Source organism: Bactrocera dorsalis, chromosome 4 (genome assembly GCF_023373825.1).
Source record: "Bactrocera dorsalis isolate Fly_Bdor chromosome 4, ASM2337382v1, whole genome shotgun sequence".
Taxonomy (NCBI): Eukaryota; Metazoa; Arthropoda; class Insecta; order Diptera; family Tephritidae; genus Bactrocera; species Bactrocera dorsalis.
This window is the reverse complement of record NC_064306.1, coordinates 52524380-52546071: the sequence shown is the minus strand read 5'-3', so window position 1 is coordinate 52546071 and position 21692 is coordinate 52524380. Positions and strand designations below refer to the sequence as shown.

Sequence of the window (21692 nt, the reverse complement as noted above, 5' to 3'; positions counted from 1 at the left end):
TTGAAGGATTTTTTTGGACAAGAACAACTTGACTTGACAAGTGAGCGTGGAAAGAATTTATTGCTTAAAATTGTGAAAGAATTGTGTCAGTAGTGATTTTGTGAATTGAAATTTAAATATTTTGGTGCAAAAAGTGTAAGTTTTTGTAATTGTTATTAATTTTAAGAAAAGAATTCGAACCGAGTAAAAGACTAACTAGAAGGAAAAATTTTTAAAATCAATGTAATCAAAATTTATAATTCTAGAAAACTTAAGCTGGTGCTAAATAGTAAAAAATACGAAAATATTTTTTTATTGCTTGCTAAACTTCTCCGAATACGATATTTCTGAATAATATGATATTAATATGAAAGAAAAAACACTTCTATATTTTTTTAAGTAAAAATATTTATTGAAGTTATGCAAAATAATTTGGAAGCCGATGAATTAAGTCTACATATAGGACTATATAATAAATTTAAAACAACAAAAACAAATACTCAATTGTTAGTTAATACTTAAACTAACTTACTTAAGTAAAAAAACTTCTAAAAATATAAAAAAAAATATTTAAAAAAAAATTAAGAATTGTCGAAACAATCAATATTGGAACACAAATATTATAAAAAAAGTGTTAAAAGTTTGAACAAGAAAAACTAACACAAACTGCAATTACTATTCGAATATAAAAATAAATAAAAAAGTGTTGAAATTTGGAACTGAAAAAAATTATTTAAAAAACGCAAATAAACTAATTTTACTAATAAATTAAAAACAAAAATATATTATAATTATTCGTTAAAAAACTGTGAATAAATCGTTATATTGAAAAGGTGAGTCTTTGAAATAAATGTTTTTCGATTAAACGCACGAAAATAATTTCAATATTATAAGCCATATTCGGAACAAATTTATATTATTTTTTATTTTGTGCTAGAAAGGCGTATATTTTTATGGATATTTGTATTTACTCACTTAAAAGAAATATTAAAAATGTTTACAACTTCCCTTCAAGTTCCGCCAAGTTGAAAAACTCTTGAAATAGTCTTCAAGAACCTATTTACATGGCTTACGGGATTCAAAAAATCAATGTTTTTATTATCTATTAAAATTCTACAAAACCTCTCGAATATTTTCCTAAATTTTCCAGTTGGTCTGAGTAATAGTTTCGGAGATACAGCCTTGAGAACTTGTGCGCTCGAGGCTAGCTAGGCTAAGTGCCGCGTTTTAAACCTCGTTTTTCTCAAAACTGTGTTTTTGAAATCGGTTGGCAAGATTTCTCGAGAACTTCTCAACCGATCTTCATAAAATCTTACACAGGTCTTTGGGATAAAATTCTTAAAGACTTTGGCGAAGGATTTTTTTTCGATTATGGCTATTTGAAAAATAATGCTGTGAAATTTTAATTTTTTTTTGTAAAAATATCTGCCAAAATAACAATTTTCAGTTCTTTCTTCCTTTGTTCAAGTTCTAAGTTAAGGTTTTAAGTAAAACACGTATTTTTTTAAAACTCAACTATTTGACGTTTAACTATGTTGCAAAACTTTTACAGTTAGTGTTTTGTGACGTCAACTTAGGGTTGTTTTGACAGAGACTACGAAGTGTGTTGTCGGGAAACCAATTTGAGCAGACACAACTTATATTCTGAACTTACTAAAACTCGAACAATATTTGTTATATTTCTCTCATTCTTAAGGTTAAGCTACGCAAGAGCTTGTAGTGCAATTTTCATCAAGATAATACTTCCTCTTATATATTTTCAACCAGTTTTTTGATTTTTTAGTTGAGATATATATATTTTTATTTGAAAAACGATAAAAGATTGTATTTATAAAATTATTTCAGCCTGTCTTTAACAATATTTGTCTCCCTTCTCAAAGAAATAGCTTATTACTTAACGAATTTTTCCAATTTCTCAGAATTTATTTAGGTTAGGGTCTTCCAGTTCGTTAGACCAAAGAAATAGCTTCTTCTTCAACAAACTCTTCCAATTCTTTAGAATTAAGTTATGTTAGGTTCATTCAGACCTTCATCATTGTAGGATCGTATATTAGAACAAAAAACTATTTGGAATTGTGCGTGTGAGTTAGTTTCTCCTAGACCACTTTATATAAAAATGTGTCCCAAATCATCAAACTCGCTTAGAAATATTTTTGACTTTAGTCTGTTACAAAAAAAAAAAATCAAATTCAAAGTACATGCACACATGTATAAATATTTGTAAAAACAATTGCTAATAAGCAAACGGAGTCAATGAAAGGTCTACCTGCAGTCAAACATTAAAACTGATTTGATACTCAGCCAACACAAGCAATCCTTTGCTGTAAGTCAGCTGTGACGAAGCCATACATACAAACACACACCACAATATTTACAATCAAGTGTTGGTACCTGTACCTCAAGCTATGATCGAAAGGCTGGCGTGCATAAGTGTGTGTTTGTAGCTTTGTACACACCTATGGTGGAACTCTGTAGGAAATTTTGGAGTTTACAGAGCATGTGTTGAATTTAATTTTGGGAATTAAGAAGTTCTAATGATATTACTTTCGGTATTTTATGTAAAGGGTGTCGCAAAAGTTACTCAATATTTGAATTAAATACAGGGTGCCTTACAAATTACGCAATATTTAAATTTGCCGCCATTTATGTTGTAAAGTGTGGGCAACCCTAAGAAAAACAAGTCGGCAGCTGACAGATTAGGCTTAGTAAAAAAGAACAGCGTGTCTTCATTTGTGAATAATATTTCAAAAATAATGAAAGCTTGTCGACTTTTATACAAAATATGGTTGGTATAGTGTTTTAGCTTCGATAATAGTGAAGAAATTTTGAAATTTAATTTTGAGATTCCTTGTATAACTGTGCGGGAGTCACTTTTTGCGATGAAATAGTATATCATTTAGTTCAATTATGTTCAAAAGACTCTCCTAGTATGATAGCATAAAAAAAGACAAATTTTGGGGGGAAAAAAATAAAATGCACAATTTTTAAAATTATATTTATGATTATTTTAAAGATAGGCAGTAAAATTTTTCAAGAAAAATATTAAATATTTTTCGATCTACAACCAACAGCCTCAGTGATTCCGGTTATCTGCATGGATGATCCCTATAAAAGTTCTCTCCTGGAAAATATTTTCTGTGTCCGTTTTCTACGGTCGAAAAAATCACATATTGAAAAATTGAGACTTTAGAAAACGGGATGAATGTTATCCAAACTTTTGGTTTGTCTGGTTTTTGGCCCTACAAAATTAGATTTTGTATAAGAACAACATACACTTAGCTCTTTTATGGAGAACATTATACAAAACAAAGGACATTCGAAAACAAAAATTACATTTTCCAGCTTTCTTCTATGGAAAAAGTACAGCTTGGTTTAGAGCTGTAGATTTTAAGGTATTTCAGATAACTTTTTATACGTGTGTAAGAGAAAAAATTAAAATCAACTCATGCCGGTGACTTTACTAAACACCTATTATCATGAACTGCCAAGACGTTCCCGTTAAACAGCTTCCAAAAATTTTTTTTCTTTGAACCAAAGTCTAAAAAATCAGCAAGGAAGGACAGAGAACAAGATTAAGAAGCAGTAGACCAACAGAAAAACGAGAAATAAAATTGTCCAAGTAACAGTTAAAAAAGATTTCACCATCTTTCGTCTATGACGTCAAGAAGTAACGCATTTTCTTAAAACACAATCTTCAAAAATGTAAAGATTCGAAACTCTCTGAAACTCTTCTGTTTTTCTTGAACATAAACTCTTGAACGCTTTCTTATATGAAATGACTTTTCTAAAATTTTCCTGTTGGGTACTTTTCAAAATATACACACGTTTCCATGTTCACCGAATGCGCCTGCTTTCCTTGCTTTTGCTTTTGCTGCTCTTTGCACACAGCATATTTTCTGGGTTCTTGTTTTATCGGAGTGCTTGTCGTGTTGTACTGCTTTGTTGTTGGCATTGTTATTGTTGTTTGTTTGTAATTTTGTCGATGCTCTGTCGATATAGGTTTTTTCATTGATTTTTTATTATTTGTAGATTTTTCTAAAGCGACCACATTGATGCGGTTCATTTGACAGTGTTGCTGTCGCCGGCACGTCGCTTTCGCATAGCCAACAACAACAGCAATAACAACAGCAAAGTGGTTACCTCTGCTTACTTGTGTGCTGCTGTTGTTATACAGCTATATATACATATAAAATTAATTTTTTTTATTTTTTATATTTTTTTTGAGAGAGGTGTGCGGTTGGCAAGGCGATCCATCGCCTGCGGGAGTCACACACCAGTAACCCGAAGAAAAAAGCAACAAGTGCTTAAGCAATTCGAAAGCAACTACACCGATGCTTGTTTATGGTGGTTATTAAAGAAACAAAAACAACAAAAAATCAAAATAATATGAGAGTAAAACAAAAGATACTGTAATAAATAAATCAAAATAAAAACTTTTGTAAGAAAAATGCTGAATGAAAGAGGTAAAAATAGACACATCAAAGCAAAAGTGAACGAAAGATTTTGACAAAATGTTATTTTGAATTTCGCCAAAGCTAATATCAAGTGGCTTAGAAAAAAACGACGAAATTGCAGGCAACTTCAAGTTGTTTGATGGTGGTGTGTCGTGTGTCTAAGCCTTTGCTTGGTGGTTCGAAACCGTCAAATCGTGCGACTGTCTGTGTGTTAGGTCGGTACTTTCAGTTAAAGTGCTAGCGCGCTTTGCCATTTGGCTGATCGGAGGTGATCGACAAGAAGGTACAAGTTCTTTAAATCGAAGTGACTCATCTGGTTGAATTTATACACACACCCACAAGTACACACATATTTTTTGTTGTGTTTTAACTCTTCACGGTTTGGCTACATTTCACCGCCTTAGGCCATTCCCGTGCAATAAGAGCCGAAGTTTCTGTGATTTTGCAATTTCTAAACCATTTCTTTGTCCGAAATAAATTGAATAGGCAGATGCGCATATTATTAGCATGAAATTAAATTCTGTAGAAATTTGAGATTTACAGTAATTTGATTTATACGTCTATTGATGTTCATAAGCGTGCATGAATTAAATCAAAATATGGCCTACGTGACCCACATTTGACCAATATCTGACGTAATTTTTCTTTTTGGCAAATTTTATAGAAGTGTCAAAGATAGACAATGGTGGTTTATTGGAATAGCGGTGGTGTACCGACTAGCTAAGAAATCATAACAGTAACTATTATACAGTACCAGTTTTCCAATCTGTTCTAAGATAACTAAATGGATTGGAGTCATCTTAAGTGTCACCTATGAAAATTTTGAAATATCCAGCGAGTCGATGTTCCTTTCACGGGTCTTTTCCAAGATTTGGCGCGTGGTGAAAATCTGGTCGATTGTAGATTTTCCAGGTCTAAAGCATAACTGATAAGCTGCAATCAGTTTGCTGACGGTGGGCTTTAATCTATCACAAAGTACGCTCGATAGAACCTTATACGCGATGTTGAGGAAGCTTATCCCAGCCTTGTTGGCTCAGATAGCGGGTAAAGGGAGACCCCGCCCCCCCTATCAGTTCTTCACCGCCGTATTTGAATGGCTCGGTCGGCAATCTATCGGCCCCGCCGTTTTGTTGTTCCTTAGACGGATAATTGCTATTCGAACTTCTTCATGGTCGGACAATGGAACGTCTGCTCCATCATCATCGATGGGGGAATGGGGGTCACCACCTTCCGGTGATATGCTTTCACTGCCATTCAACAGGTTGGAGAAGTTGTCTCTCTATGATTCCAGTATGCTCTGTGCATCAGTCACTAGATCACCTCTGGAAGTTCTACAAGAGTACGGTCTTGAAACCTTCTGTTAGTCACCGCATCTTTTCGTAGAATTTTCGAGCATTACCCCTGTCGGCCAGCTTGTCAAGCTCCTCATACTCACGCATTTCGGCCTCTTTCTTTTTCTGTCTGCAAATGCGTGTCGTCTCCCTCTTCCGCTCTCGGTATCTATCCCATCCCGCACGTGTTGTGATCGATTGTAACGTTGCGAGGTAGGCAATCTGTTTTTGACACGGCGCTCCTATCTACCACAACATAATCGATCTGGATGGTGGCTTTTCGATCCGGAGACAACCAGTTAGCTTGATGAATTTTCCCATGCTGGAATCTAGTACCACAGATAACCACATTTTGGGCCTCGACAAGGCGATCAACCTCAACCCATTTGGGGATGTTTCATCATGAAGGCCAAATTTACCGACCGTTGTGCCATAGATACCTTCTTTGCCCACCCTGACTTTAATGCGGATTGTGGCTAGATGTTTATCCATCGGGGTGGATGCCAGTACCCGGCTACAGAGTCTCTCTCTTACCACGAATCTCACGCTGGCGAGTTTGCGCTCCTTTATGTGGCCACTGTAGTAAATGCCACACGGACCTACTCACCTCAGTCCTTGTCCTGTCCATTGCATTTCTTGGTCGGCGGTGATGCCAGCCTTTACTCTTACGAGGACATCAACCAGCTGAGCAGCGGTAACTTCCCATTTACAGGACCGGAAATTCCAGGTGCATGCCTTAATCACAATCCTTAACATGTTTCTGTACTCTGTAATTGCCGAATTGGAAATTGATGTAACGGTTATATGATCGTCAAGCATTTCACTGATCATACAAATTAGGAAGAGATTTTTGAATATTGTGGTACTATTTTTTCTGAATCGAATCTTAGTCTTAAGCCTTAAGAAAAGAAAGAAACTTCCAGGTGCAGAAGCAGAAGCAGAAGAGAGTTCCTTTAATGGCGCTGTCGTATAACATAGATGCTATGTGTATTCATGCATTATCTATTTGGGGTCATCAGGAGCATGACAATCTTTCATCAGTTCTCAGAAAGCAAATTCCAGCACAGCTATTTCTCCGATCTAGTCACCAATCAAAAACCCTCAAGCTCTATAACTTCAAATCGAGCATTATTGCAAACTGTTCCTTCGTCAAACTTAGTTGTAGCAAGAAGTCAATAAATATTAGCTAATTTGTAAGAAACACAGCGCCATCAATTAGCGGTTTCCCCATCATTAAAACTCTTAAGTGGCGAATTTTTAAAAATTTTTTATTTGGCCTAGTCATGCGGCAAACCAAATATTTATTCGCTCGCCACTCGCTCTTGCCGACATACATATATATGCACGAGTGTGTGTGTGTGTGCTCACACGCATTTATTCATTCGAGAAATCTCGTTTGCCTTTACCTATTTATTCGCCAATATTTAGCTTGCTACAAAGTAACACATTTGTTGCATGCCACAAGTGCATGCCACGCGCAATGCGCAGCTAAAACTGGCTTTTGTCATTACTATATTCTCATTTTGTTGTTATTGTATTATTCGCTTGATTTTATTTCTTATTGCAAATATTGTGTGTGTATGTGTGTGTGCACTGTCTCATTTGTGCCACTTTTCATTTTTACTCCTCACAAGAATGTGACAATATTTCTCAATTTTTTTTTTGCTGTTTTTCCAAATGACTTTTGTGGCATTAAGTGCATAAATTAAAAATTGTTGCAATGAATGGAAAAAAAATTATTTATGTATGAGCATAAGTGTCGTGTGTTTTTGGCTCCAAAAAGTATGCTTAGGTCTATTAATGGATGTATATGGCAAAGTTTATGTTTTTTGAGAGAAGTTAGGTACTTCGATGACTGCAATACTGAACACTCTTTTGGTACGCTTCGATTACACAAATGCACTTCTTCATGGGCACTTTTCAAACCGGAATCATACTGTAAGATTGCACATTTTACCGAAAGATAGTTGCCTCAGCTGCTTAGAAGGAAATGAGATAGAATCATCTACACGTTTCCTCGCAGAATTCCCCGTCTTTGGCGGGATCAAGGTAGAAAGAAATCGGATATCTTACTTTTAGACATCTATATGATATAGCGGATATAGAAGCAAAGAACCTAAGCAGAATTGTAATAGATTCAGGTCACTTTGCCGATATCTAATATTCAACTACAGCATTTTTTCATTTGGCTTCATAAAGAAAGGTGCATAACAGTATAAGTATGATCTCCCGCCATGTTAAAGGATAAGCCATCTAACCTAATCTAGCCTTAACTAGTCAGAGAACCAGCTCTCAACAGGATTTTCTTCCTAAACAACGCGATATTATATTTAAAACAGTTGAATCTTCTTATCACTTTTTCTATCAGTTCAGATAAGTATCAGTTATCTATCGGTTAGATAATTACTAGGATTTTGTTTGTGCTCTTGCTTCCTATTAACACACAGCTGAGCCATCAATTATGGAAAGCAACCCCTTTAGTTACCAACCATATTCTTCCTAAAGCTCCAATACTCACTCGCCCCATTTAATTCTCCGAATGCACAGCACATTTGCAAAATGATATTATGTTTCTTAATCTATAAAGACATATCTCGAATAACCATAATAAAATATAACTCAGAGCAGAGAATAAACATAAACTTCCTTTTCAATAGTGGCGTTGACTGCATTGTTTACAGCTGCAACTTTTGCTTTTGTTCGGCGTATTGCTTTACTGCCAGCGATGAAAAGTGCAAATGTTGCAGCAACACAGCAGCCAAAACGAAACTTCTAAACAACAATCATATTTTCTATGGAAAATGATAGTGGAAATAATAAAACGGCGGCCGCCTACCGAGTAAAATGGCAACACTTAGAGCGGTAGCAACAAACACAACAACAATAGCAATCATAAATATAACAGCAACAATGAAAATGACCGAAAGTTAGAATTGCAAGCAAGCCGGAGAGCTACAGATAAACATCGCATAAAACGGATGAACCGAAACTAAAGCGTAAATGCTACACAAACACAAAGCAAAGCAATGGAATTGGTTGCGCATGCGCGGTCAGCAATTTCATGAGCGCTTTTGTTATTTTACATGCTGCTCAATGTGTTTGCTGTTATTGCTGGCAATGTAAGTTTATTTTCATTATACGCCAAAAGTGCCCATTGTGCGAGAAATCGTGCACGACTCTAATAATATGCTACATTTCAATAGCCGCTGCCGCAGTCGAAGTGGCAAGCGCAGCAACAATAGTCAAGGCAGTCCAATCGAGACACGAGCAGGAAAGACTCTTGTACTATAGATTGCAGGCCAAATTTTCTTTCGTGCCGCTTTCGGTAATCTTTTGCCGCTGCTTTCCATTTCTTCCTGCGTAAGAAAGGAAATTTAAGATTACATTTTTGACTGCCGCATGCCTATTAGCTTGAGTTGCCAAGTCCAGTTGCTGCTGCACAATCAAGAATTCATAATAGCCAGCCAGGAAGTAAGAGTCCACAAGCCACTTACAATACTTGCTGCGTTCGGCTGCTTTCGAAGCGCGCTTCCACCATCGCAACCAGAACAACATCCGTTGCCGCGCAGCTCCATGATAATCGCTAAGCGGTTAAGCACAAATGGCAACAATCATAATAGCAAATAATGGCAATAATTATAACAAAGCGCTTGGCAAATGCCTAAATGTTCAGTGTGTAAGCGCGCGCATGCGCCGACCAAGTGGCATACCCGTTGTAAACGTTTACGTGCCCGAGCTGCCCACCTAAGCTGCCAGTTAGAGGCTTACTTGCTATAGTAGGCTGGTGGCCACGCTTGCTTATTAGACATTCGATAAGAGCGTGAAATATAATGGCTTTTATTCTATTTTATTTATTTTTTCTTCAACCACTTCCTACATATTTTGTTTTTTTTTTTTGTGAATTTTCCTTTTTATTTTTCCTCAAAATACAATATTTTTCTTGTGCCTGCCCAAATTGCTTCGAAGTGTAGGCTTCGTTATGGTGCGTGAAGATCTCACGTTGTTGATAGCTTTATTCGGAGCTCAATGTCTTTTGCGCGCTCACAAATTAACTTCGCGTAGACTTAAATGGTAGCTAAAAGGAATAGTTCTATGGGCAATGGAGATTTCTAATTAAAGCTGGAAGCTGCCTGCTGAGGGGGACCTTTATTAAATTACTTAGGTACCAATCGAAAATATACCATAGCAGGCACATTCTAAATAAAAATTAGTCTCATTGAAATCTATTAAGAAGAATTTTGACAAAAATAGCTCTACGAAGCTGTCACAATGTAATTGAAGGAACTGACTAGAGACCGAGAAAAATATAAGAAAATGCTTTCTAACATCATTAAGATACGAACCTTCGTTCCTCATCTCAATTGTACATATAATAACTTAGCCTTATAAAAAGAGCTTAAAAATATATAAGCTGGCTTTGGGTAAAAACGTGAGCATATCAGCATTCCGTGATTTTGGTAAGAGACCTAACTTTTCCAACCCAACCGCCCAATGTCTTTAAGTTGAAGCATTGGGAGCTGTGGAATATATTCAATCTCATCCAGATCAACACATCGTAAAGTAACTTTATGATATGTACTGTTTCGCTATTGTTCCAAGATCTGAGGTGATACTTATCGCAGTGCTTTAAACAATCCATGAAGGAGCTGGATGGTCTGTGACAGGTTAGGGGAATTGTGTCTGCTTTTTCATTGCCTTCTATTCCACATGACTGGGTTCCCAGGTAGTATTAACCGAGTTATCTAATCACAGTCTAGTAATTGCCTACTTACCTAACCTAATTCAGTGATACTTAGGTTGGCGCTAGTCTTAGTTGACGCTTGGCTATCCACAAGGTTCTTAGAATTGCTGTTTAGAGCAAAAGCCCTCTTGGCACTACACGTTCGATTATGCTCAAAATTTTGGCTAAAAATACTAAATTATAGTCCTTAAGTTTAAAGCTACTCTTTGTGTAATGATGACTCTAGAAGAATATAGGTATTTCACCGCTTCATCTGCGGTGAATATGTATATTTCACCTTTGGAATGTCGATCAAGATCCATTAATCCATTCTTCACTACTGTTGTATGAAAACGTGGTATGCAATTCCTGAATATCTCGATGAGTGAAGTGATGATGACGGCGCGAATTATTAAGTTGCTTATTTTGCTTTTCCAATAATCGAATAAATTTAGTTTGGGGAGAAAAATCCGTGCTAGTGAGTGAACAGTCAAAATCATACATTCCAGAGATCGCGCGGATAGTCTCTCCGTTGAGTTCAATATTCGATGACTCGTTCGAGCTATTCGACTGGTATCTGGCGAATGATACTCGTGATGTTTTGCTCCAAGGCCTGAATCGAATCGAAATTGTCCGCTTAGACTTTAAACTTTACATATCCCGACAGGAGAAGGCCTAACGTACGATCATACGATCATACGATCCAATCAACCGTCCCAAACGTGAAATTATCTGCTCACAGAAGTGTTTTCTCAATAAATCCGAGTCGCCGAGATTCTTGATCTTAATTTCAGGCATCAAATGGTCGGTTATCATGGCGCGATAACAGTCGCCATTCACGGTTACGTTTTCACAGGCATCATTTTGGAAGAAATATGGACTGATGATTCCACCGTCCCACAAATCATTTTTTCTGGAAGAAATGGTAGATCTTGAGCAGCCATTGGGCCCTATCGCTGAAGAAAATTTGGCTTGAAAACGTCGGTCAGTTCAAAGAAACATTTCAAGAACCCATTGATCGAAGCGATGTCGCTTGGGAAGTTCGCGCGGCCTCAGTTCATGCACCAGCTGTATTTTTTACGCTGAACGTGGTCTATTCGATCGATTATTATCCAATAATGAATGCTGGGTATAAGATGGGTGATGATATTGCGAATAGTACGCCGATATGCCGATTATGTTGACCATAAAAAAATTCACGCGAAAAACATTCTTTACAGAATTTGAATTTTCGTAATAAAGCTGAACGATTTGTAAACGTTGTTCGGCCGTTAGGCTTTCCATGGTGAAATGCCAAATAATACTGAACAAAAATAACATGACAGTTAGACATGACTCACGCATTGTTTGTCAAACAAAGACCGTTCATACAACTACCTCTACTTGGATCACCCGCTATAAGCATAAATATTTTTATTTCTAAAGCATAGAAAAACTAGCGCAGCTAATTCTGCTCAAATTAAAATTTAATTTATTAGATTATGGAATATCTTAGCACGTTTCTATCAAAACGTATCACTAAACAGTTGAAATGTGTTATTTACGTGTTAACTCTTAATTGATCGATGAGCTTCGTTAACAAACAAGTTTTAAAAATTATGAAATTATGAAGAGGCATAGAAGTCATCTAGTAGGCAGACGCAATGCCTAAGAGATACAGAAATACATATGTCCATATAAAGAAGTTGCTTTGAAAAATCTCTATTAATCTTAATTTATTAAGACAGATTATAACTTTCGGCTAAAGACTCGTTAGTATTTTCAATTTTCTTGTTTCGTTTCCAAATTGAAGGCGGGCACAAAAATATGTACGAAAATTATGTGTGTCACATTTGATTGAGGTGAAAATTTAATGTATCAAATATAACAAATGTCAAATGAATTCTCATTGCTAAGGTTGAGAGCAGTGGATATTGAGGGGCATCTTAAGAAAATGTAAGTCTTTCATTGTCTAACCTATACTTAAACGTAGGGCACTTTAAAAGCAAAAATCTTGACTTATACACTTACTTCTAAGCATTTTTTTAAAAACCTTTAGATAGAACTCTTCTAGAAAAAGAGATTTATTTAATATCATTAATAAAACGACATAAAATACAAACAAATATTTACATATGCACATTTTTATCAAATTTCTGGGTATGCAAATATTATTCTGAGTTTTCTGTTGTTTTATAATAGCTAACTATTTTTCTTGTGTAATCCACAATGCCGCCTTTTAACTTTATTTTACCAATTTTTTTGCAAAATTTTTTACCGGCAACTTGTTTTACAAGCCACACAATGAGAATTCCCCAACTTTTTTTGGATGTGAAAAAATACCTGAAAAAGACACACAAAGTGAACGACGTAAAAGCATAACAAACAAAACGACGAAAAAGGCTTTTTACAAATAAATTATTTAACAAAAAATCTGGTATTTAACTACAGATCCATGTTTGACAAGAACAAAGAATTCGACTTCGAAGTTTCGTTTCAGTTGATTGCGTTTGACAAAAGCAAACAAAACTAAGAAAAAAAAAATTATTTTGGTAAATAATTCAAAAAAAGCTAAGGTGGAATTTACAGTGTAAAGGGTGGTTCAAAGTAACTTTTAGATATGTTTCTCAAAATTTTTTGAAAATTAAGTTAAAATATTTTTATTTTGAATTCTTAACCTACGAATATATTTAGTTAGAAGATTACAAATATCCTGGAGTTATACATACTTAGCTTTGACTAAACTCATCGAAACATCTATAAAACTATTCGAGAAGACTTTTTACATTCACTTTACGTTTTAGATTACCTCAACTAACACATTTCTAAATTTATTCTTGAGAGTTCCCTTCGCGTTATTTCATAAAAAGACTTATTAACAGATGAGCTGAAAATCTGATGAAATTTGATCAGGATTGATTAAATTAAAGTCTTTAAATTTAAATATGTCTTTATTATCGCCGTTGTTCTTTACGCTTTCTGTTTAATTTTCTTTACATTTTCCTAAACACGCTCTGTTCGTGTTTCAATGGGTTAAGTAAAAGATATATAAGGTCTAAAAAATAATAAAACCACCATTATCGTACAAAGACTGATTGGTATAGCCTATAAATCCCAGTTCTAAAAGATGTCTACGCAGCATCTTTGTTGGCAACAGCCAGATGGGCTGTTAGGATGGTAAGGATTATATAAGTTTTCTTCGACAGAAACGTGCTGTTTCGACGGGGTCGGACCAAAGGAAGAAGGGTGTCAGGTAACTGGGGTTAGCTGGACATGCTAAGAGGTGGTCAGTGAAATGCGGGGTCTCATTGGATACTGGATATATATTATATATATCAGAGTCTATTCTGAATAATTAGTAGCTACGCAAGGATCAATCTCGTTTCTCGTGGTAACTTGAACCCCTAGTACGCCATTCACCGAGAGGGAGTCGGTGAAGGTGTTGATGGCTCCACTGCGAACTGAGGTCAGTGCTTGTCGGCGTATGATGTCGTACAAGTACTGCTTGGAGAAGAGGTCATCATGCTCCTTAATTGGGAACATACGAACCTCACTGTGCAGGTGTTCGATGGGCGACATCAAAAGGTAACCTGTCGTAGTTTGTAGGGGGTGCATCCAGACCACTATATTGGTCCGACAGAGTTAAGGACCGACCGGTCGATTACCTTGTAAGTTGGCAACAACGTTTCTTTGTGTTTTCCCCATGGTGGTTGCGGGAGTTTCGAGATGTAGAAGTTAAACAAAAAAAGTCCCACGTTGCGAGGATCGTTCTCTCGCAGGGTGGTTTCTGGTTAAACGAACTATCTGGGCGTTTATGACGCTAAGTGCTGTGGTGGTACTGTGTACTTTTCGAAACCCATGCTGATGGTTTGCTAGGCTCAGGTGGAGTGTAAAGGTCGGGAATAGCAAGGCCTCAAGTGTCTTCACTACTGGAGAGGGGAGAGTTATCAGGCGATAGGACTCACCTTTGTTGGCACCTTCGTTAACTTTAACTAACTCTTTCTCACGGACCTTTAGCATGCAAGTACTGCCAGATAAAACCGAAATCCTCAGATAACATTACTTTTTGGTACTTAGAAGAGATAAAATTTTTATGCGACGCAAATTATCAATATTTTAATTATTGATCGCCTTAGTTGTTGTGATGTCTTATCTTCGAAACATCTGTCTTAAAAACAATAGCACCTTTTATTCTTTAGGTCGTAATTTGGAAGAATATAGCAAAGTCCAACAAATTAGAAGATATTTTCGTAGTTTTCAAATTCAAGTAAGGCAAATAGCCATTGGACCTATATATTTTCCACGCTTAACCAGAAGAGAGTAGTATAAGGTTCCTAGGTGGAAACTACAGATATAAGTACCTAAACAGGGTTATATCTAAGCAGCCTTAAAATAGAGCTGTTTTGGAGGAATCGTCAATTTTTAGCTTGTTGTAACTTGGAATTAATAAGAATAGAATAAATCAAAATATTTAGTAAATATAACAGACATAAACTGCTCGATCACCCTATAGCGAAATAAAAACATAAAAACCACAAAAATCCTAAATTGCCTAAGCAAAACATATAAACACAAAACTTGTGTAAAATCAACGATAATTTACATAAACCGAAGCAACATCATTAGCGCCGATTTAAATGACTTAACATCTCAGAGGTTTTCGCGTTGTATATTCCTTAATTTTTTACTTATTTCTCGACTGATTTTATTCAGGTAGTCACGCTGTCACAGCGGTTGCGGTTAGAAATATTTATGACCTAATTGACGCCAGCGAAATTTAAATCGGTGGCAAGCCACACACAGACATATATTTTGTTTTTGTGAAGTATTTCCATATATTCAAGCCTCTATTTTAATCTTAACGCCTTCAATACTTCAAATTGTAGTCTCGGCAATCACGCATCATCCATCAACTTAACACAGCTTTCAACACTTCCAGCGCAAGCAACACTGCGCATGCGCGCCAATTACAAGCTGTAAGTGCGCGTACGAGTGTGGCAGCCGGCAAATGACGCCCACTTGCTGGCACAGAAAGTTGACAACAACGTGGCTAAGAACGTGCTGACGTGCTGTTGGAGGCCGGTAGTAGGCAGGCATTCATAGTTTTTATTTCAACTTTCTTGGGGAAAACCCCTCAGCCAATTCAGGCTTCACTGGCAGCTGCTTCAAAATTAAATTGCCAAATCCGTGCCAAATTGGTGTTAATTTGAACACACTAAAATATTGAAATAATAATACAAAAGAAAAAATATATAGTGTTATAAGAATGGCGTGCAAATAATAATTTTATACAAATCTGGAGTTTATGCTTAACGTCAGCAACCTTTGTGCTGGCTGTGTGTGGGCGAACAAGTTGATTGTGTAGCTCTGAAAAAATATACATTGCTGCATAGTAGCATATACTTAAGTAATATTATATTATGTATAAAAGCGCCTAAGACCTGAAATACCCTAATTTGAGAATTTTGTAAAAACACGAAACTCAAGTTTGTAGCTTTCGGATACAACTTACATTAAAAGAGTGCTCTTACTTCATTGCCCAGTCATTGCTGTTCGCATTTAGTCCTCATATGAATTCATAATTCTAAATATTTCCCCATTAGTTTGAAGTTTATATCCCATATGTCACACAGGACATCAACGACTTGAGGTTTTCAAACTTTTTCCAGTCCTTTGAATTCCGAAGCTCCTAGATACTTGAGTCGGGTTCTGGGTAAAGGCATGTCTCCTATAACATTTTCTGCATGCATCATTATCAATTATACCCACATGGCTCGCATCTGACGCCAGTAGGTTGTGACCTGTCAAGTAGCCAAAGCGGCAGTACTTTCGAGACCGTGAGAGTAAGAAGCAAGCGAGTTTTCTTAATGGTCTTTTGTACATGATCCTGCATGTACTTAAGGCATTTTATCTTGCCCTGATCCGCCTTCTATCCCTTTCGTAAATTTCGTTGGTTATCCTTCTTACATGACTTCCATATATCCTGTACTTGTTCGGTAGCCAGACGGATGTCACTTTTGGCAATCTCCTCAGCTGCTTCGTTTCCCGGAACTTCTTTGTGGACTGGAACTCAGTATATATGCAGCCTGCTTCTTGTGAGATTTCCTTAATTTCTGCCTTGTTATAGATTATTATTATTTTCATGTTATTTCCTGCGTTGTTAGCTACAGACCGCTTTCCTAACTGCAAATACTTCCGCTTGGAAGATACTGCAGTAAGCCGGCAGCTTGAAGGGTCGCCTCAGATCCGAGCAATAGATTCCAGCTCTCGCTTCATTGGCCATTATGGATTCATCTGTGTAAATGTTGTAAATTCCGTTGGTGTGTCACAGGCTTCGACACCATCCATCTTCCTTTAGTGCTCTTGGAACCTTCTCTACCAAATAAAGTGTATGGGTATGGAATTTAATTTGTTCACCAGCCCGCCGCTTGAGCTATGCCCGAAGGTCCTTTTAGAGTACTCACCCAATGGCGTCAATCTTGCAGCAGATTTTGCCGCAAAGCTTTCTATTGCAATATTGATTGGTGGTAGGTTAAGTATCCTTTCTGTTGGAACCGTTGGAATGGTTTTCAGTGACACCTAGATCATATTCCTTATGCCTTAGTGCTTTTACTATATTTCGGTTTATCGAGTGAAGTGCAGTCTCCCTGGATCTATTCTACAATAGGCGTATTGCTCTTTTGACATGTTAGCCAATAAAATCTTTCCTTTTGTATAGGCGTCTAGAATTTTTCCAAAAGTCTTCAGAAGGAATGAGCTTAGACTTATTGGTCTGTGCTCTTTCTAAGCAAATCAGTCCCAACCGCCTTCGGGCGCCTCTTTCTAAAAATAATTACTTTGTTAAGCCTTAAACATCCTTCGTATATCATGATCAAGTAAGGAACCAGCGCTTTTGATACGTTCTGCATCATGCCCGGAAGCTGTTGATTGCCCAAAGTACTTTTTCTGTTATGATATCTGTTGGGACGTACTCTACGCTATCTCTTACAAATTAGAGATCTAAAGCGTCTGTACACCCCGGCAAATGCGTGTTGACCAGCTCTAACAGTGACACTTTACTGCATCCAGTCCACTCTCCACATTTTTGCATAGTAACCTGGATAATAACTTCCTAAGCCTCGCTTCCCTAGCTTTGATTCCTGCAAGTTGCATGAGTATACAATTTTCGGTTGCTCCCGAATTTAGAACTCACCTTACAAATGCTGATCTGCAATACTACTAGTAAACATAAGAGTACCTCGAATTGAACTCAATATAATGACGATCTTAAATAAAGAGGCCTCCTCACACTGATCGAATTTCGAAAGTTCAAGCCACTTAGGGTGCCATAAAAGAGATGTTTTTTTACAAGAAGATTTTCGAAACGTACTTTGACTACCAAAATTGGCAACATAAATATATTTGAAGTATGCTAAGTGGAGAAATTGTCCAACTTTGCTGTCAAAATAGCAGTATAAACTCATCACAAAAAGTGAAAAATATTATTGACGTACACAAAGTGACATCCAACTGTCAATTGTCATGCAATATGTCAATAAATTTTCATAACGAGAGCACTAAATAGAAACTTTCAAACCTTCGCATAAGCATTGTTTTTGTATTTGTTGCCGGAAATCTAAGCTAGTCTATTTTCGATCAAGCCGCTTCGATAGGCAAAGCAATTGAGGGTTCGCAGCATGTGATTGTTTTCGTTGCCTACGATAATTCCTCTTGCGTGTTGAATACGAGTATCTTCAAGAGCATTGATTGCCTTTTGAACGTTTCACCACGCAAATTTTTATATAAGTGTTGTTGTTAATTTGTATTTGAATTTGAATATTTGCATTTGAACCAAATATGGCAGAGTTGGCGTGCGATGTGGGCGGCTGCTGTCAGTTTAATATGCGCCACAAAGTCATTATCCATTCACAATTATTTAAATGAATTGAGTGAAGGAAATACAATGTTTAAGTGGTTGGTAACAGCAAAAGTAAGAGAAAAAATTTTAATAATTAAAAAAAAAAATTTGTAAAAAAGTAAATTTTTTTTCGTTGAAATTTTAAATATTTGTTAGTCTGTAGTTTATTTGTTATGATGTTTTTTTAATACCAAAAAAGTTATCACAAACCAAAAATACAAATTAATTAACCACTTCAGTAGCCCACAGAGGAAATTGCATAAAATCAATGGACCACGAACTTAAATGGAGAGAAAAAATGATTTTGGTTAAATTTAGATAAATTTCCAAATTTATACAAAAACATATATCGATTGTGTAACTTTCTACGCCACCGGTATTTTTTTTCTCAGTGTATAAGAAGATGCGTGATCACTACAGCGTTGTATTTCGGTTGTTAACCTATAAAATCATCGCTGTGAGGCTCATCAGTGTCTTCTGCTGCTCAAATAAATATATGGATTTATGTTAGATGTCACAGTTGAGATTGAACAAATTTGCATTATTACAATAAAAAGCGATTTTTCTAATTTAATATGCATTGGCATAAGACATAAGAATGATCAAAAAAATTTTAGAGAGGCATGCAAATTAAATACTAATAAATATGGCATAATCATTTTGCATAATTCGGCGGTTAACCAGTTAACCATATCCACAACCTTAATCGAAATTGGCACACAAGTGTATCCACTCTTTATGTGGCGTCTTAAGAATTTAATTAGCATAGAAATGCTGCTTTTTTATGCTTCTTTTAATAATATAACGTTCAAGCTTAGAATGCTCAAGCTTGGAGTCGACAGTCAATTAAATTATTTTTTAAACTTTTTTACATAATGGCCATTCATGCATCTACTATTTGTCATATTTGAACTCAACTCATAACAGTGTATTGTTGCACATATATCCGTGGTATTATCAAATTAAGGCCACGGGGAGAAACCGGTATGCTTTGAATTGAGCCTACCTACTTGTTTGAACTTAATGTAAGCATATTAAATAAAAGCGCTTAGTAAGAAAATAATTTATTATGTTTTTGTTTAAAAATTCATTCAGATTTTTTTTAATATTGTCATAAAATTAAGCGAACTAGCTTGAATAATATTTTGTCATAACTAAACAATTTTGTGAATGGTGAACATTTTGTTGCAAATGTGCTTAAAATGGTATAATGTATTGGCAAAATGCATAAACTCGTCAAAAATTTGGAAAATATTTGTATAATTCATAAAAAATTTATATAATTTACAAAAGCTTACATTTCAAAACCAATAAGGAAAAAATACAAATATGAATATATGTAGGTAAGGCTAAGATAATCCGGTAGGCCAATAAGCTACGCTTAGACCAGTTCTGGTCCAGATGGAGTTCAGTTACTAGGTCCATGAGGAGTAGTCATCCTTTAAGGCGCCTGCGCTTGACGCGAATTATAACAAACTCTGCGGTCTCACTATAGATACATCCTCCTCGTACCGTGAAGAGCCCAGATGCTTACTATGTAGTCTTGCCAATGCGGGACAAGTGCTCAAAAGGTACTCCATTGCGTCCCTGCTGCCTTGCTCTAGACATTTCCTGCAGTCTTACCTATTCTGAGGTCGCCATGAGACAGTGACCAGTTAGTATTTCGATCACGTGCCGACAGTCCCTTCTATTGAATACCAGTAGGAGTTTTGTGTACTACCGATCCACCCTATTGCACATAGCTTTTGCAGTTTTGCACCTAGGTAGCTCATTCTATCGGGTTTTGATTTTCTTTATCATGGTTCTGTCCAGCTCGTCGTATAGATGATACATGGATTTCCCAATGTTGATCACGTTTTCGAGTGTAAGCAGTACCCATTATTGGCAGTCTCTTCCACTACTTCATTGCCCCCGATGTTTTAGTGGTCTGGATCCCAGTAGAAGTGAAGTCGCCTGCTTCTGGCCACACTTTCCACTGAAGGCCAGCTTCCCAAGGCACTTCTGACCGATATGCCATATGAAGTTACTGCCTTAACTGTTGCTTGGCTTTCTCGGCAGATGTTGACTCTAGAATTACTTACAGGTGTATTAGAGGCCAGCTCAGCTGTTTTCGCAATCTCTTAAAAAAACACAACTTGTTTCGTATTGTATACATTTAGGGTGATAATGAGTTTGTGTAGAAAACTCAACAGCGTATCTTAAATAGTTTTCATATAAAAATATCTTAGATCATACGATTAATATTCGGGTTTAAAAAACCAAAAGTATCCCAAAAAATATAACTGAAAAATATATATATATTTATTTTATATGCCACAATAATTCATTGCGCCTAAATGCATACCTGTTTCTCTTTCTAACTAAGCGCTTAATAATTAGATTGTCCTTTATTGCGTATAATTTATGAATACTTGTCAAATTATGAATGATTTACGTCGCACATAAATATGCATAAATGTTTTTTATGTTTTCTGGTTGCTCAATGAATATAAAAAAACAATTGCTAGCTCATTTGCAATGCAATTAATGTCGCTCGAAGCGCAAAATCGCGCATTAATAAATTCGTTTATTGGAAAATATACTTACATACAGTCATACATACATATGTCTATATGAATTCAACATCTATATATATATCATATATATAATATTCCACATAGATAAATATGTCTCTAGCTGAATATTTATCAATATGCTGACCAGTTGTCTCTGCCAGATGCTATCTCACTATCTTTTTGCGATAAACACTCAGAACTTTGACAGGCCGGAGGCTCTATGGAACTCAAGTAAATTACATTTTTTTTGCGTCAATTTTAATCAAAACCACTTTTTAGTGCAATAATTTTATTCAACTGCCATTTCGCGTACACACACACACACGCCGATTAAGCATTCAGAGCTATTCGCTTTGCGGCATTTCAGCATTCCTCGGGCAAAATGCCGGCTAATAGATTTATAATGACACACAAAGGGAAGGCGAGCAACTCAATGTGTGCAAACTGTGCAAAAATTATCGCTGCCATTGTTGTAGTTGTTAGTAGTGGCTGTAGTTGCTGACTTGTAAGTGCGCTGCTGTATAATAATTTACAGTAGCAACAAGCGAGCAAAATTATAACAAAATTGTTGCGTTTTGATGCAGTGTTTAGTTTGGGTGGTGGGCAGGAGGGCGGTAATTGTTGTACAGTGAATTAAATGCGTACCACATATTTTACAGTAATAAGTGCTACATACTCTTGGATATACATATATACATATATACAAATATGCTATACGTTTACTAGGGTGAGTCCAAAACAAAATAATATCGAGTTTATGGCTTCAAATGAATCTAC

At 36.1% G+C, this 21692-nt stretch overlaps 1 protein-coding gene across 1 annotated transcript in view; it reads left to right on the top strand.

Moving 5' to 3' along the window:
• The first annotated feature begins 495 nt into the window (after positions 1–495).
• The window catches only part of LOC105224355 (AF4/FMR2 family member lilli), an 87934-nt gene continuing 66737 nt past the window's right edge, over positions 496–21692 (top strand). Inside the window, exon 1 of the mRNA XM_049455808.1 lies at positions 496–812. The gene's annotated coding sequence lies outside the window, so the exon portion shown is untranslated. The remainder of the gene's footprint in view (positions 813–21692) is intronic.